General features: G+C 47.1%; 1 protein-coding gene across 4 annotated transcripts in view; it reads left to right on the top strand.

Moving 5' to 3' along the window:
- The window catches only part of LOC116394902 (disabled homolog 1-like), a 57455-nt gene that overhangs the window by 20449 nt on the left and 21597 nt on the right, over positions 1–15409 (top strand). Inside the window, exon 1 of one of the 4 annotated variants that reach the window (XM_031868284.1) lies at positions 11623–12575. The exons of the other annotated variants lie outside the window; for them this stretch is intronic. The gene's annotated coding sequence lies outside the window, so the exon portion shown is untranslated. Of the gene's footprint in view, positions 1–11622; positions 12576–15409 lie in introns of those variants that run through there. 4 annotated transcript variants of the gene reach the window in all.

Below are 15409 nucleotides of genomic sequence, written 5' to 3' on the forward strand. Positions count from 1 at the left end.
GTTCAAATAGCAGACATGCTCACAGTATATCTGCACTCTGCAGCTTTAGAAGAGATACTTCTAAAGAGAGCTTCATTTATCTTCCCCTCCCTTATTGTCCCATGTGGTGTTATGAATGCAAGTAGGCAGACCAGGCATCGGGTCTCTCTCATCTCACGGTTTTGAGCCTCCACGATTCCTCGCTCCTCGGATCCTCCCGCTTGTGACCCGGGAAATCAATCCCAGTGCTCCGTCTTGAAGGACATCCTGATTCGTAAAATGCAAAAAAAGTGGCGTGACGCATGGCTGGAATAATCTCCCACCATGGCGGGACTCTACAAATGTAACCGCTGCGTTTGTTTTGAACTTATTTTGGATGATCAAACTTTCTGTCCTTCAGCGTACGTCTCTGTACTCAATCATATGTATACAGTACATGTCACTCTTTATTTGTATCGATACATTTATAGTGTTTTACACAATAAATATATTTATAAAACTAAAATATATTTGTGTTTTAAATAGAAAAAGTGAGATTCAATCACTCTTTTGATTTGATTTAATAATAAATATGTAAGTTGTCATAAACACTGATCTTACAGAGGTCATAACATACAAACAATGGACAGCTGATGCGGCTGTGGCAATGATGTCTCATTTGATAAATGACTATTGCCTCGACTACTCGCACCTCTACGTGCGAGGGAAGGAATCGAGGAGGCTCAACATCTGTAAACGAGAGAGACGAACGGAAAGACCGCTCCCTTCGACACACTTTCAGTAACTTGTTTCACGTCGTAAAGCGGCAAAGTGCAAAAGCAATCATTATGAATAGCCTGCGTCCTTCTGGGCAAAAGAAAGAGGAAAATGAAACGTGACAATATACAGTTGAGTTCGGAGGGAACTGTTTGTGCTTAAAATGGAGCCATCCAGAGAGGGAAAGGGGCGACGGAGGGAGGAGGAAAGAAGGAGCAGCAGGAAGTGAGGTGAGAAATGGTTGTGATGGCCCGCTGTGCCTCAGCGACTTCTGCTGTTATTAGTCTGCTCTCCTCACCCAGCCGCCTCGCCTGCACCCGGGCCACCTGGCGGGTGCATGTGCCCTCATGCGTTTGTCTAATGGGTTTTAGAGCTGGCGATGAGTCCACCGTCTCACCCCTCTCCCCGCCTCCCCCCCTCTCTGGAGACTCTCCGCTTGCCTGGAGAAAACGGACTCTTGCCTTGGCCTTTGCTGCAAATCGCCCCTCAAATGAGTTCTTACCGTGATCCCCCTCACGCCGCCTCGGACCGGAGCTCTCTTGAGAGAACGACTTAATGATCCCCGCTCTGACAAACGGAAGCCGAAAGGAAGGAATGGAAATGTGTGCTGCAGGGAATATTTGAAGCCCATATTGTCTATCAGGTGGCCTTCCACCAGAGTGGATTGACCTCCGCAATTTATTAGCTACGCCGCTGACATCCATCACACGTCAGCCCTCAGGGACACGCACGCAGTAATAATGTCACCGCAGGCCCATATTAAGGCCATCGGACTGTTTGCCCGCTGCTGTGGCTGTTTTATTAAATGACTGGGCGGGGCTTCGGCTTCTTCTGTGGTTTCCTGTACAACATTCTGTCTCCTACTGGGACTATAGAGAGGCAAAACCCGCTCCTTCCGACAAATGTCACTGAGATGATGTTGCAAGCGTACTCTGGTACGGAACAACATTACAGACGGAGTGACACGACGACGCCCTCACGCTCGAGATACCAAATATAGTACGAGTGTTGCAGCTCGATCTCACGAGCCGGACTGCGTTATAGCACTTTAGTCCAAACTCATTCACGCTCACATTGATGGTAACAAGCTACCATGCAAGGCACTGGTCTCACTATTGGGAGCCATTGAGGTTCAGCGTCTTGCTCAAGGACACTTCAACTTGTTTGAGGGGTCTGAACCGCCAACCCTGTGATGTACCTGCTGAGCCACACACACATTCTATATACTGTATATATATATGAGTCATTTACATAATGGCGACTTGTGTTTGAAAGCCTAAAAGCCATTACTTTAATAGATGGATGAACCCAGCAATGTTCCAGACTCCACGTCTGGAGCGAGGTGTGGCTGTGTGTGTGTGTGTGTGTGTGTGTGTGTGTGTGTGTTTGCAGCCATCCTGCAGTGTGTTGTGACTGGGCCAGGGGAGTCCTCAGAGGTATCGCTGTAAATTAAGACAGCAGCAGAGATGGGAGGGATGGAGGAGAGGAGGAACACTTCCAGGTGTTGCAGAGCGTTTAATCACTCACCTGTGAGACTAATGAGATGAGCCGGCGGACCACACACACACACACACCTATATAGTCTTACACGTGCACGCACAGACACTCGTAGACTGGTGGGACTAATTACCCAAACTCCGCCACGGTGAACACAGCGCGGCTGGTGAAAGCTCCAAACACACGTACAAATACGCGACAGCTTGCCGCTGCCTCCCCAACTCATTACACCGCTCCTCTCCTCTCCTCTTCCCGTCCTGTCGCCGAGGAGGAGGGAAGGGAGATGCAAAAACGAATAAAATATAAGGAGAGCAGAGTGGTAGCTAGTGGGTCAGGAGGCAGCTCTCCTCCATGCAGGCTGTGGCTGCAGGCAGCGCTACAGGTAACAAAGCCATCAGTCACATACACATACGCACCTGTTAGCGTACAGATGGCGAGCCCTTGGGAGGGAGGCAGGCGGCGCGATGAAGAAAGATGAGCCGTCGGACAGAGCAGAGGAGACAAAAGGAGAGGGGAGGAAGGAGATTTTTCATGGGTAGATTGTTAAAAGGAGATGGAGGAAAGTGTGTGTGTGTGGGGGGGGGGGGGCTGCACCTGTTTGTGTAACGCCACAGTAACGAGGGAGTAGGGCTGAGAGGGAAAGATGGAGGAAGAGAGGGAGGGATTTCCTCACCTGTGTCCTCTGCCTGAAGCACACAGAGTAATCTAGTGAGTCTCTCTAACTTCTCTGTATATCATTACACACACACACACCTGCATCTTTTTTATCCCCCTTTTTTCTTTTTTTTAATCTTTTTGTTCAACCTCGCATAAGAAATAATCCTCTTCATTACCTGTGCCCTCATCAAAGACTCACATTCTCTGTTCTCCATTAGATTATAAATGTGTCCTATAATCATAGAATAAAAGCTTTTAGGCTGTGTGTGTGTGTGTCTCTCTGTGTGTGTCTCTGTGTCTGTGTGTGTGTGTCTGTGTCTGTGTGTGTCTGTGTCTGTGTCTGTGTGTGTGTCTCTGTGTCTGTGTCTGTGTCTGTGTGTGTGTGTGTGTGCTTGTGCCCCCAGCTACATATCATAATCTCCCATCTATTAGCATATTCAGAGTTCTCCTTTAGCTGGCGGAGGCATCTGATAGGCTAATTTCACGGCCCCGCTGGCCTTCATCTTCCTCGGGGGAAGTGAAGAGGAAGATGTGTCTTGGGAATACGATGAGACAAGAAAAGAAGTGCTCCTTTTTTTTGCTCTCACTGTGTCTCTCTCTCATCTGAATTCTGAATGAGCTAAAGGTGTCGTCTGGAAAATCTAAAGCTTAATTGTGCAAACGTCCTAGTTTTAGATTGAGCTTTTATTTGTGTGATATTAGCTCCTACGTTGGGCAGTTGGTCGACACTATACTTTAGTGATTTTTAATTGGTGAGCGGGTATAAATTTAACAAAAAGATATTTTAGATATTCTTCACAGCAACGCGGTCTCATGGTTTTGTATAGATGAGCCCTTTCAGAGTGCTAGTTGCAGTATAAGATGCATTTCTAATAGCTCGTGTTGTATTTTACATTTCATTTCAACAAACCAAAGGGATCCTTGAGCGGTTACAGTTCTCTGACATCAATTTTCCTGCTCTTCAGTAATTCTTGTTGTTGCAGGAACTGAACATGACATTTTATGAGACCAGATGTCTCCCATGTTTTACTTCGTAATGTCAGCGAGACCTGGAAAAAAGGGCCGATTTATAGCACCGACGCTGTGTGTTCCTTGAGACAGGAGTACTTCTCCTTGATGTATCCGCATGAATGTAATCCCGTCTATCTCACGGAGGAAGTTCTTAAAGCCTTGTGTCTTACTCCTGAGGAGCTCAGAGGTCATGTCGAACAAGGAGCATCCGCTGGCCTTTAACATTAAACCACACACATGCATTGAGCTTCTGTGTGTTTAGAAGTTGGCAGTGTTGTGTGTACTGTGTGTGTTTGAGAGGAGGAGGAGGAGGAGGAGGACTGGGAGCATCAGATTGCCTATTCCAGTCACACACACAGTCTTTCACTCCTCAGCCTGTGACAGCACATTTCCTTCCCTCTTCGTGCTGGTTGCCTCTGCTCTACCAGCTCCCTTTCCCCTCCTCCTCCTCCTCCTCCTCCTCCTCCACCTCTCTCTCAAATTCAAATTAGCTTTATTGGCATGAAGGGATTTCTATATAACAAAACCTACCGCACGGTAATAACAGTGACATTCTTGTTGTTGTTTGTCTCTTTTTAATCCCAGCGGCCTCGTTCACTTTTACCACAACTATCTCTCTCTCTCTCTCTCTCTCTCTCCAAGAGGTTCCTTCAAATTTTATTTGCGGAACTACTTTTTAAGGAACTAAAAGGTTCCTGCAGCCCATTGTCTGTGTTTCCGTCTGGGTCTGAAGACCTGTAAAGATTCGTCAAATGAATCCGATGAGACTGTAAGAAGTGGGCACATTGGTTTGTGGACTTTGGTTTTGAAGCTTCGAGCTTCGGCATTTTGTCGCCGTCTGTTTTGAGGTGAACGGAAGTTATCACATTTTGACTGCCGAGGAGTGACGTAGAGACGCCGTATACAGCTCTGGTGAAGACCTGTCAATCACAGTAGCCCCGCCCTAAAGCATCCCTTGCTTTATGGTCTGTTTGACTCTAAATGGACCATAATGTACTAAATGAACATCAAGCTGTATTGAAGAAGACTTGAAACTAGAGATTGAGACCATAAACTCATGTTTACAATGTTTACTGAGGTAATAAATCAAGAGAGAAGTAGAGTCATTTTCTCATAGACCAGAGGAGTCGCCCCCTGCTGGACATTAGAGAGAATGCAGCTTTAAGACACTTCAGCATTGGCTTCACTAGTCAGAACTGGAGGTTGCTTGTGGTCACAATCTGCAGCCTGCCCTTCAGTGTGTCCGCCCGTTTCATACAACACACAACTGGAAAAAAGATAAATCTTACATTTGGTCAAGCCGACGTTTGCTGCTGAAGTATTTATAATACACATTGTGATGCATGAAATGCAGAGGAGGTCTATGTAACTAAGAGCGTCTGTCTCAGTAAATCATCTGCTGAGTGTTTGATGTTTATCAAAGACGCTCTATAACAACGGGGACGCATTACAAGCTCCGTCAATGATTCGAGAAGGTACGCACTTCCTGTCTGCTAAGTGGTCGTGGCGTGTTCCACCTCCACAGCTATCAGCCATATTTAGCATTGCTAAAATGAGTTTGCTACGGTGTTCGGTCGCCAGATCTCATGACAATGTGTTGCTGAGACAGAGAAAGTTCTCCAACAACATTCATTTTCTCCTGATTTGTGTGTTTGAAAAATGACACTTCACTGTCAGAATATTCAAAAGATATGTGGCTCATGACAAATGGGTCCGATATTTACTTCGGCGGGTATGGAGCGGAAGAATCGGTCATGATCTCCGTTCGCTTCTCGCTTCTTCTCGAGATAATAGACTCAGGAATGAGGCTGGTCTCCTAAAGGGGCGGGGCAGAGGTGAAACAGGAAACGGACTCTCAGCGTCTCCTTTCTGAACCGTTTCTGTGGTTCTTTATTTCTGCTGTGAAACAATCAGAGGATAACTTTATTTCTCTCATTCAGAGTTCTGTCTCTCTCTCTTCTACCTCTCAGCTCGCTTGTGCATCTTTTTTTGAAAGCGACAGCAAAAGCCTCACTTTACTTTTAATGTTATCCATCAAAGATAAAATGGTCCTAAAACGGTCCTAAATTAATACTAGAGTACTTCATTGTTTTATGAATGTAGTGGTGCACGACTTGTGACAGCAGTGACATTCATCCCCGCAAACCACAACCTTAAAAGTCCCCGTGCTCTCAGAAAGTACCACCTTCCCGACTGTTTGTGGGGTAAATGTCCCCAGAACTTCATTACGAACCCTGGTCCCTGCGGTCGAAACGCAATGAGTTCCTCGAAAGGTTGAAGAGAGGCTTCTCTCTCACTCTCACTCTTTCTCTTTCAAACACACACACACACACACACACATGCTCAGAAACACACACAGCCTTTTTCTGAGTTTTAAGAGGTTTGTATTGACTCGGAGCCCCACAGGGAAGTGAATGCCAATAGCCTCTCCACTCTCTGTGAGAGTTCAGACACACCAGCAGTCCAATAGACCATAGGGTGCTAAAAGGGTCTATTTCAAGAGCTGGCACAAAGTTTCACCTCCAGGAACTTTCACAGACTCCATATGCAGCATGGGAGTTTTTCTCACATTGCCAGGGTGTGTGTGTGTGTGTGTGTGTGTGTGTGTGTGTGTGTGTGTGTGTGGCTGAAAATGTTTGCGCAGTGTTCAAAGAGTTTGAAATTCAGAAATGAAAATTATGCAAATTATGTCCTGAGTCTGACAATCCCGTGGTGATTCACAGAGTGTGTCGATGACATCAGAGGGTGCAGTCTTTAGTGTGTGTGTGTGTGTGTGTGTGTGTGTGTGTGTGTGCGCGCGTGTCTGTCTTTGTGAGAAAAAGACTGATGGACACAAGTGGTACAACAAACGGATATAAAGTTCACTGTTAAATATCCAGCTTACTGTGCCACACACGTGTGTGTGTGTGTGTGTGTGTGTGTGTGTGTGTGTGTGTGTGTGTGTGTGTGTGTGTGGCGACTGTGGCTAAGTGGATAGCAGGGCCGTCCTTCAATCAGAGGGTCGGCGGTTCGATCTCCGGCTCTGCTAGTCGCGTGCCGATGTGTCCTTGAGCAAGACACTTAACCCCAAAATTGCTCCCGTAGAAATGTGATAGAATCTGAATTGTAAGTCGCTTTGGATAAAAGCGTCTGCTAAATGACTGTAATGTAATGTGTGTGTGTGTGTGTTCGGGGGCGGATCATGTTGTCAGAGTCCATAAGAAACAACACGGCCTTATTAAACACGGACACTCAGTAAAGATTGATTTCGTTTGGCCGTCCGTGTTTTTAACTGGAGGGTTATGCGACTGTGACAGTGTGCGTGGGCGATTAGACACACGGCCAGGAGGCAGGAGCTGTGACTGACTGATGGTCGCTAGTGGCAGGAGGCTGTGCCGCCGGGGTGGGGGGGGGGGTAGATGTACTCGTACCCTCTCGGGGATTTCTCCCAATGGTTGAAGGAGGGCAGATTTAACCGAGACATTCCCTCTGCGGTCTGACGGGGCTCAGAGGACCGAGGTGGGGAATCTGTTCCTCCCCCTGCAGAGAGGCAGGCAGACAGAGTGTGAAGCCATCGATGAAACTCACCCGTTGGCTTCTCCAGATGTGTGTCTTGGTACAAGTCGCTGGCGGCAAGCTGCTCTGCCAGGGCACGCCAGCGGCTCTCAAGTGAAGAAGTTTGGGGGCTGCTGTTGTTGAAGGTTTAGCCTAAAGCTTCCTTAGCTTCTCTTAGTCACTGCCTCCTCCGCTCCTCTGCCATCCAGTCCTTCCTCCTCTCTCTATATAACTTGTCTTTCTTTTCCTACTTTAAATCAAGCGCAGAGTCTGAGCTCTTTCACTCTCAGAAGAACTTCCTTATTGGGACATGAATATATGTTATTATTGAGCTGATGGTTGAGAGAATAATGATGTTTTGTTGAGTCTGGGAACAGCAATGGATGCACTGACACCTCTCCTGATGTCTATTCCAGATCCAATACCACTGATCTGTTTCTCTCTTTTTGATGGAACATGAAGCCAGACTCTTGTGGTGCTAAAAGTCCAGGCCCAACTGACTGAACTAATGTAACTGATAGGGAAACACTGACTATTTAAGATCACATTGACAAAGACACTGTATTGAATGTGGATCAGTCACATCATGTCTGATACCAGATCCACCAAAAGGTCGGTACGGTTACAGTCTACGGCTCCAGCCCATTGGATCCCTGAATCCCCTCAATGGTGCAGCACAGTGGTGCAGTAACTGTGATGCCTCACAGTTCAAGTCTGAATCCACAGGAACAGTGTTGATCCTTTATTTCACTGTCTTCTTCTTGTGGTGGTTCATTTTAACGCTGAGATCTGTAGCTCCAGCTTCTATCGTTATCTTTTTCACTGCTGACTCAGTCCGCCATCCCGAATATACCCTTCAAACACACATTGTCGACCCGTCTGTCCGCTTCTCTCCGAAATAGATTGTTAATTTTCCAGGGAATTAGATGGATTTATTCAGGGAGTGCAGTTAGTGACAGTGTGACTTCACGGTAGCCGTGACGGCTTAACGGCGTAGCAGCAGGGGGCGGGGCTTAGCAAAGGGTCAGTTGAGTCTGATTATCATGCGATGTGTGTCTCCTCGTGTGCTTTGGGTTTTCTTCTGAAAGTCAAAAGACATGCAAGTCAACAAGAACACTGGCGCCCTGTTCAAGGTGCACAGGATAAGCGGGGATAGATGATGGACGGATTACAGTTCCAATGTCCCATATGTTTTGCAAACGTGTGTGTAAACATCTGCATTGGCTCCTGACATGATTTGTGTCAGTAGAAAATTTGTCATTTTCTCTGTTTCCTCTTCATCCATCTAACTGTCTCTGTGTGTCTGACTGCATCAGAGGCGCAGTTTGAAAAGCCTGTAGAACGTGTGTGTGTGTGTGTGTGTGTGTGTTTACGTGCAACAGCATCGTGCGACACCATGATTAAGTGTTTTGAATAATTGATGATTGCATCCCTAATTAAGTCTGTCTCCTGCTTCGGCTCTATTTTTACGCACCAGTATCCTCCTCACTTCTCTTCCACTCCACAGATGGAGCGGATCCATCCCTCCACTTTAGGCCCAGCTGGGGGGGGGGGGGGGGTCCAGCGGTGATCTAAATCATGTTGAGTGGGCATTTTTAACGGGCTGCAGCTCAGTGGTGGTGGTTTGGTTTTCCAGAGCAAATAGCGACCTCTCGCTTTCGAGCTGCTGGGGACACGCTGGTTGCAACCAGCCAAAACCGTAAATGTCAAATATGTTGTTGTGAAGCTGAGAGGGCGAGCATGGCTGCTTTCTCAACTATAATTAAAAACCTCCAATCCTCTCCTTTATTGTCAACCCCAGTAGACTTAAGTCACTCACTGCTGATGCATCAAATTAAATAAGTAAAGATGCCGTGAAAATAAATAAAAATGGTGTTTATTTGTATCTGAAGCACAGACTGTATCTAAGAAGTGGACGTAGTCGTCGTGACGTCACCCATTGGTTTGTGGACTGATGTTTTAAAGCCTCGAGTTTGGCATTTTGGCCGTTGCCATCTTGGTTTTGGACTGTCACCGTGTTGTTTTTTTGCAACCAGAAGTGACTCAAGAGGGTGGAGGTAACGATTGACAAGACATTTGTTAGGTGACCAAAATATTACAATGAACTGAAAACACAGTACTCGGCTTTATGGTCTGTTTTACTCTAAATGGGACTATCCATCCAATTATCTGTAAGCGCTTATCCTGTTCAGGTTCGTGAGGGGGCTGGAGCCAAGGAGGCGGACTACACCCTGGACAGTTTGTGAGGCCATAACATGGCTGACATGTAGAGACAGACAACCACTCCCAGCTACGGGCAATTTAGAGTCATCAATAAGCTGCATGTCTTTAGACTGTGGGAGGAAGCCGGAGAACCCGGAGAAAACCCACGCTGACACAGGGAGAACATGCAAAACTCCACACAGAAGGGCCGTATACCCGGGGCCCCTCTTCCTGTGAGAAAACAGTGCTAGCCACCACACCACCGTGCAGCTGAATGGACCATAATGTACTAAATGAACATCATGCTGTATTGAAGAAGACTTGAAACTAGAGATTGAGACCATAAACTCATGTTTACAATGTTTACTGAGGTAATAAATCAAGAGAGAAGTAGAGTCATTTTCTCATAGACTTCTATACAACCAGAGGAGTCGCCCCCTGGTGGACACTAGAGAGAATGCACGTTCAAGGCACTTCAGCATTGGCTTCACTAGTCAGACCCGGAGGTTGCCGCCTGGTCTGAAGGGTCAGGGTGAAGCGTGCTCAGAGGGTCTAGTGTGTGTGTTTGTGCTGTACTACTTGCTCCACTTCCACATGTTGCTGAGATTGAGGAACGAGGAATAACTTGCAGCCGGATGTGTGAAGCTGTTCTGACACTGATGCATCTCTGGAGACTAACAGCAGAACGGCTGCAGCAGAGCTGAATAAAAGCATGAATTGCTAAATTGTCGGTCGCACCCTAAATTCAATGCCGGGAGTTCAGCAAATTTGTTTTCTGTGTGCTAACGGGGAAGACGAGGATAATCCAGACTGATGTAGCGGAATAGCGGGAGTGAGTGGGATTGAAGGAAACAACGAGGAGATCAGACAGACGGAAAGGTGGAATCAGAGTGTGGGTTTGTTAATACAGGCATATCCACAGTCTGTCAGACAGCAAAGCCACCGCTTCCACTCTGCATGAAGAAACAAGACAGCCTCATACACATTGTTGAGCACAACCAATTTACATTTGAGCACATTAACAAGGCAGAGGAAACACACACACACACACAGGGAGGAGGAGGAGGAGGTGCAGGGAGAACGAGGTTCGTTTTCATCTATTTCCCCTTAAAACATGAGAAAGGAGGAATTCCCCAAAGAGAGCGCAGCGCTTTGATATCTACAGCCCCGTGTCTGTAAATAGGTTAGCAGAAGACGAGGCGCGCGTTACGGTGTGTGTGCGTGCGTGCAAGTTTTATTGTGTTTAATTTGCGATCTGCACGTGCATGCGAATCTGTCATCTTGCGGGGTTATCCTATTTCTGGCAGGAGACGGTGGGGAGGAAAGTGGTTTTGTGTGTGTGTGTGTGTGTGTGTGTGTGTGTGTGTGTTTACCTTTCTCCCGATGAGGCTCTCTGCTGAAAGGTTTCCTGCTAGTCATCCAGCGAGGCAGGCGGCCATGCGGAGTTACCTGGAGCAGGGGGCTGCTGTGCTGTGCTGGTGGCCTGGCTGACTGCCTGCTGAACGAGCTGCACTGCTTGTTCTTGTGGGCCTCCAGGCCTGCTGCAATGGCTGGTGCTTCATCCGCTAGACAGCTGCAGTAACGTTGCTTTTATGCGGTACAGATGTAACCACTGTTGAAGGGACTGCTTTGTTATTTCTTGCTTCAACCTCAAGAGGGATTGTCTGAAATCTAGCGCTGCTAATGTGATGTTGTGGGGGGGTGTAATGGCTGTTTAGATCAGTGTCACGAAGGCCCCTGTTACCCCAGGCCCAGAATAATCACGCTGTAGCTGCACTGTGGTGATGTGAGCTGTGATCATGCAGCATCTGGACAGCGGCCTCTCAGCAGGCGATCGCTGCAGTGACCAGTGATGTCGTGCCAAACAGTGAGGGTCTCCACACTCGATGCAACGTGTGGCGGTGCAACGCATCATACAGCTCACGGATCGGATCACAGATCAGCACACACACACAAAGGAGCAAATATAACTTTCAGAGATCCCTGATCACGTTTTTGCTGCTGATACTAATTTCCGATCATTGATGATCCATATTGGCAGATACAGATCGTTTTGTTGTTTGATAACACAGATGGTCGACAAGCATCCAGACTATTTCTTTTTGCCACCGTCCCAACCATCATTTCAACCGCTCTGAAGTCTGTGAACCATCAGCAATTCTAAATGTTATCTTCTACTGACGTAGAAGAATGACGATTAATTATCTGTCGATCAACTAATCGATGGTAATAACGTGTCAAATCTTCGGCAAAACATGTTAGAGTTCATGATAAACAAATGACTGATTAATCACTGATTAATCAGAATAATTAGATAAATGAAATGTGTTTCCAGCTGTCAGTTCACTGTCACTACCATGTAATATGATCCACCAGATGTTTCTCAAGTTAACGTGAACCGACTGTGTCGGCTTTGAAGAGAGCTCTCTGACAGCAAGGTGAAGAGGTGAAGACATTCTGAATATAGCGTTCACTTAATAGGAGTCTAACATACGTCCACAGCAGAACATTACTTTGCTCCCGTGCTGGTTCTCCTGTCTTTCTATCAACTCATCTACTGTAGTAGAACCCTGACTGTGGAGGAGAACCTACAGAACATCCTGTCTATCCCTTTAACATCGTCCTGCCCTCGTAGATCTTATTGTGACTGTGAAGTGAAGTGCTGAAGTATCCGGGTGTGACAGTGAACTTTAACCCATAGCTCAGGTCTTTTCTTTCTTTGTCATATTACGTCTCTCTCTCTCTCTCTCTCTCTCTCTCTCTCTCTCTCTCTCTCTCTCGCTCTATTAACTCATTGGTTAAAGTTGATCTTTCACCCTTCCTGCCTTCCTGCCATTCTTTTCTGTTACGCTCCGTTTCATTCTCCACCGTCCTTCGTCTCTTCTTGAGTTGACGACTGCAGTCGGGTGATTTTTTACATACGACAGATCATAAAACTGGTAGGTTCTCAATATTTCATTTAGTAAACCACTGTTTTTTTCACAGAGAGAATGTGCTTTGATTAACGGTTATTATTTTGCTCTCTGGTTCGCTGACATTTCAATGTGCATTTAACCATCTCGGTGCCTGAAGCGAATGAGCGTCTGATTGTGTCTGATAGTTAATGTAGTCCAAAGAAAGATTGTTCATACCGTTCAGACATCTGAACCATGACGCTCTGTAATACGGATAACCTTTCCAATATACCCTAAGTCCTGGTTATTCATCGACCAGCACACAGCTCGCAGGAGGAACTGATAACGTGTCGGGATGCAAAGGTGGCCTTGGTGAGGGAGGGGTGAAGGGGTGAGGGAGGGGTGAAGGAGGGAGGGAGGGGGGGGCAGAAGACGGACAGAGCACAGGTAGAGTCGAGGTGGACTCTGTGATTATTCATTATTGAGATGGCAGGAGAGCTGAATGAGTGGAGTCGCTAATCTAACTCTGAGCCTGATGGACAGAACACAATTACCCAGAGAGTGGGAGGTGTGGGAGAGAGAGGGGGGGGGTTCTCTTTCTCTCTTTCTTCCTTTCTTTTTTCGCCTGGCAGACTTTACTGTAGTTGCAGATGATTTCTGGGCATTAAGCTCCTGTTGGCAGCATCCTGTTTATCCAGTCACACACACATCTACACACACACACACACACACAGAGCCAGATCGCCCGTTGGCAGCGCCCCATTTACGGACGTCCAATTTACCACTCGCTCCCCTTTTCTCCTCCAGTCTGGTGTTGCTTCAGATTTGAGCCTAGACGCAGACGCGCTGAGCCGCGCTCGCGTCTGCTTCGCTGCTACTTTTAGCTTGCGCGCCGCTTCCAGGTCCAACCGCCACTCTGGCGTTCACGAAGGCCTTTGATGGCGCTGCTCTTTCTTTCATCTCGTCTATATGTGTGTGTGTGTGTGTGTGTGTGTGTGTGTTTGTGTGCGAGGCGGGAATTTGTACAGCTTTTTTGTTTTTTTGGAAGGAATGAGCTTGTTCTGCCCTTCGGGGACTGTAGCTCAGATGTAGAGCTCTTCCCCCCCCGACACTCCGAAGACACGACCATATGTCTGGAGCCTTCGCAGAGATCTGGAGAGCAGTGCTGCTGCACATTGTTCATCTTCAGCCTCTTCAGAGTCTCTTTCCTCGCTCGTTCTCACCAGAAGACCGGCGGCTGTTTTGTCCTTGAGGTTTCTTTAGTAGATTAAGTTGTTTTTTTATGTTTCTTTCACGCTGAATCTTTGGCGAACGCAAGATTCAAAGTGGTGCTTTTGTGCGATTCTTTGAGGAGACATCGGTTAGTCGACAAAATCGCAGGTGTTAGTTGACTAAAGCGTGGTTTATACTCGCCGTAGTGAAGCCGGTGCCAAGTGCGCGCGGCGGAAAATGGCGTAATCCCGGCCTGAGCTTCATGGGCGAAGAGGTCGCGGCACTCGGTCGTGCACCTCCGATTATTTGTAACAAGGCACGCGTGCGCTGATAAAAGCACTATTTACATCGTGAGTATATAGTTTATCCGCCACATCAGATTGTTACAGGATATTCAACCTTAGTTTCTTTGTAATACTTGCAATAAAGTAGACCATGAATAAGAGATGAGTTTACAGTTCATTACAATCCCTCCTCGGTTGGTTTACGGTTACACTCGTTGTCTTCTTGCTTCTTCGGAGCTCATTTTGTTTTTTTGTCTGGCGTTTCAGAGAATAATGCAAAGAACAGCGCGTCGAGTATAAACACTTTTGAACGTACTCGTAGCAGCCCTACCGCTCTGTGTTGCCAACTCCTCAGTAAGGAAAGTAGCTATTGGCTGTCCTAGAAGTCGCTAAATGACGTCATCGCCTAATTTGCATAATTGTAATGAGCGCTGTAGGAGAGATGCGGGAACAGCGGCGGCTTTGCGCATGCGCGATTCATTTGCAGTCTGGACACGGAGAGTGTGGTTTCTCCTCACGCGAGGGGCTACTGTGAGACTAACCGCCTTTGAGTGCTTTGAGGCGGCGGAGGAGCTCACGGCAGCTCCCGCGTGCCGAACGGTACGTGCTTTCACGTCAGAGTCAAAACACCAGAAAAGTCTCCAACAACACCAGAAAAAGTAGCTAGATTTGTCGCTAGTAGCTTTTGACAAAAAAAGTCGCCATGAGGGTTTGGAAAGTCGCCACGTTGGCAACACTGGTACCGCTCTGCGTGCACTGGTTGGATGAGTTGGACTTCTTCCACTCAGTGAGTCGAGCTCTCATTGGAGCAACTCAGCACACAGAACAGGTGTGAAGAAGTACAAATTAAACACCAAAGTGTGGTTTACATCTTGTGCTACCGTGTTGGGCAACATGGTCAACGTTGTGACTTGTCAATTTATCGAGAAAATAATCGAGATTATTTGTTAATAGTAAATAGAATCGTTAGCTGCTGCTCTAATTGAATCTTGAGTTTTGTAGTTGTAGAATAAAAGCTGTTATTTTCTGGGTAAAGACAGTCTGAAGGAGGGGGGGGGGGGGCTTCTAGACTTATACTCGCGGATTACCAGCAGGCCTTTCTTAAACTGGAGCTCCAGATGCTCCCTGAAAGACTTCTCAGCTAGAAGGAGAACTCAGAGAACACAAAGCCAACGAGAGGACGGACATGTTGAGCTGAAGCCTCTCTAGCGCCGTCCTTTCTGTCTGATTCTACTTTTCTCTTCCCTTTCACCCCTCCCTCATTATCGTACTCACTCACTCTGTGTTTCCCCTCACCCCTCACTTTCCTCCCACTCTGTTCATTTCTCTTCCCTCCAACGCCTCTCTCTCTCTCTCTCTCTCTCTCTCTCTCTCTCTCTCTCT

Source organism: Anarrhichthys ocellatus, unplaced genomic scaffold (genome assembly GCF_004355925.1).
Source record: "Anarrhichthys ocellatus isolate YVR2014 unplaced genomic scaffold, GSC_Weel_1.0 scaffold42, whole genome shotgun sequence".
Classification (NCBI taxonomy): Eukaryota; Metazoa; Chordata; class Actinopteri; order Perciformes; family Anarhichadidae; genus Anarrhichthys; species Anarrhichthys ocellatus.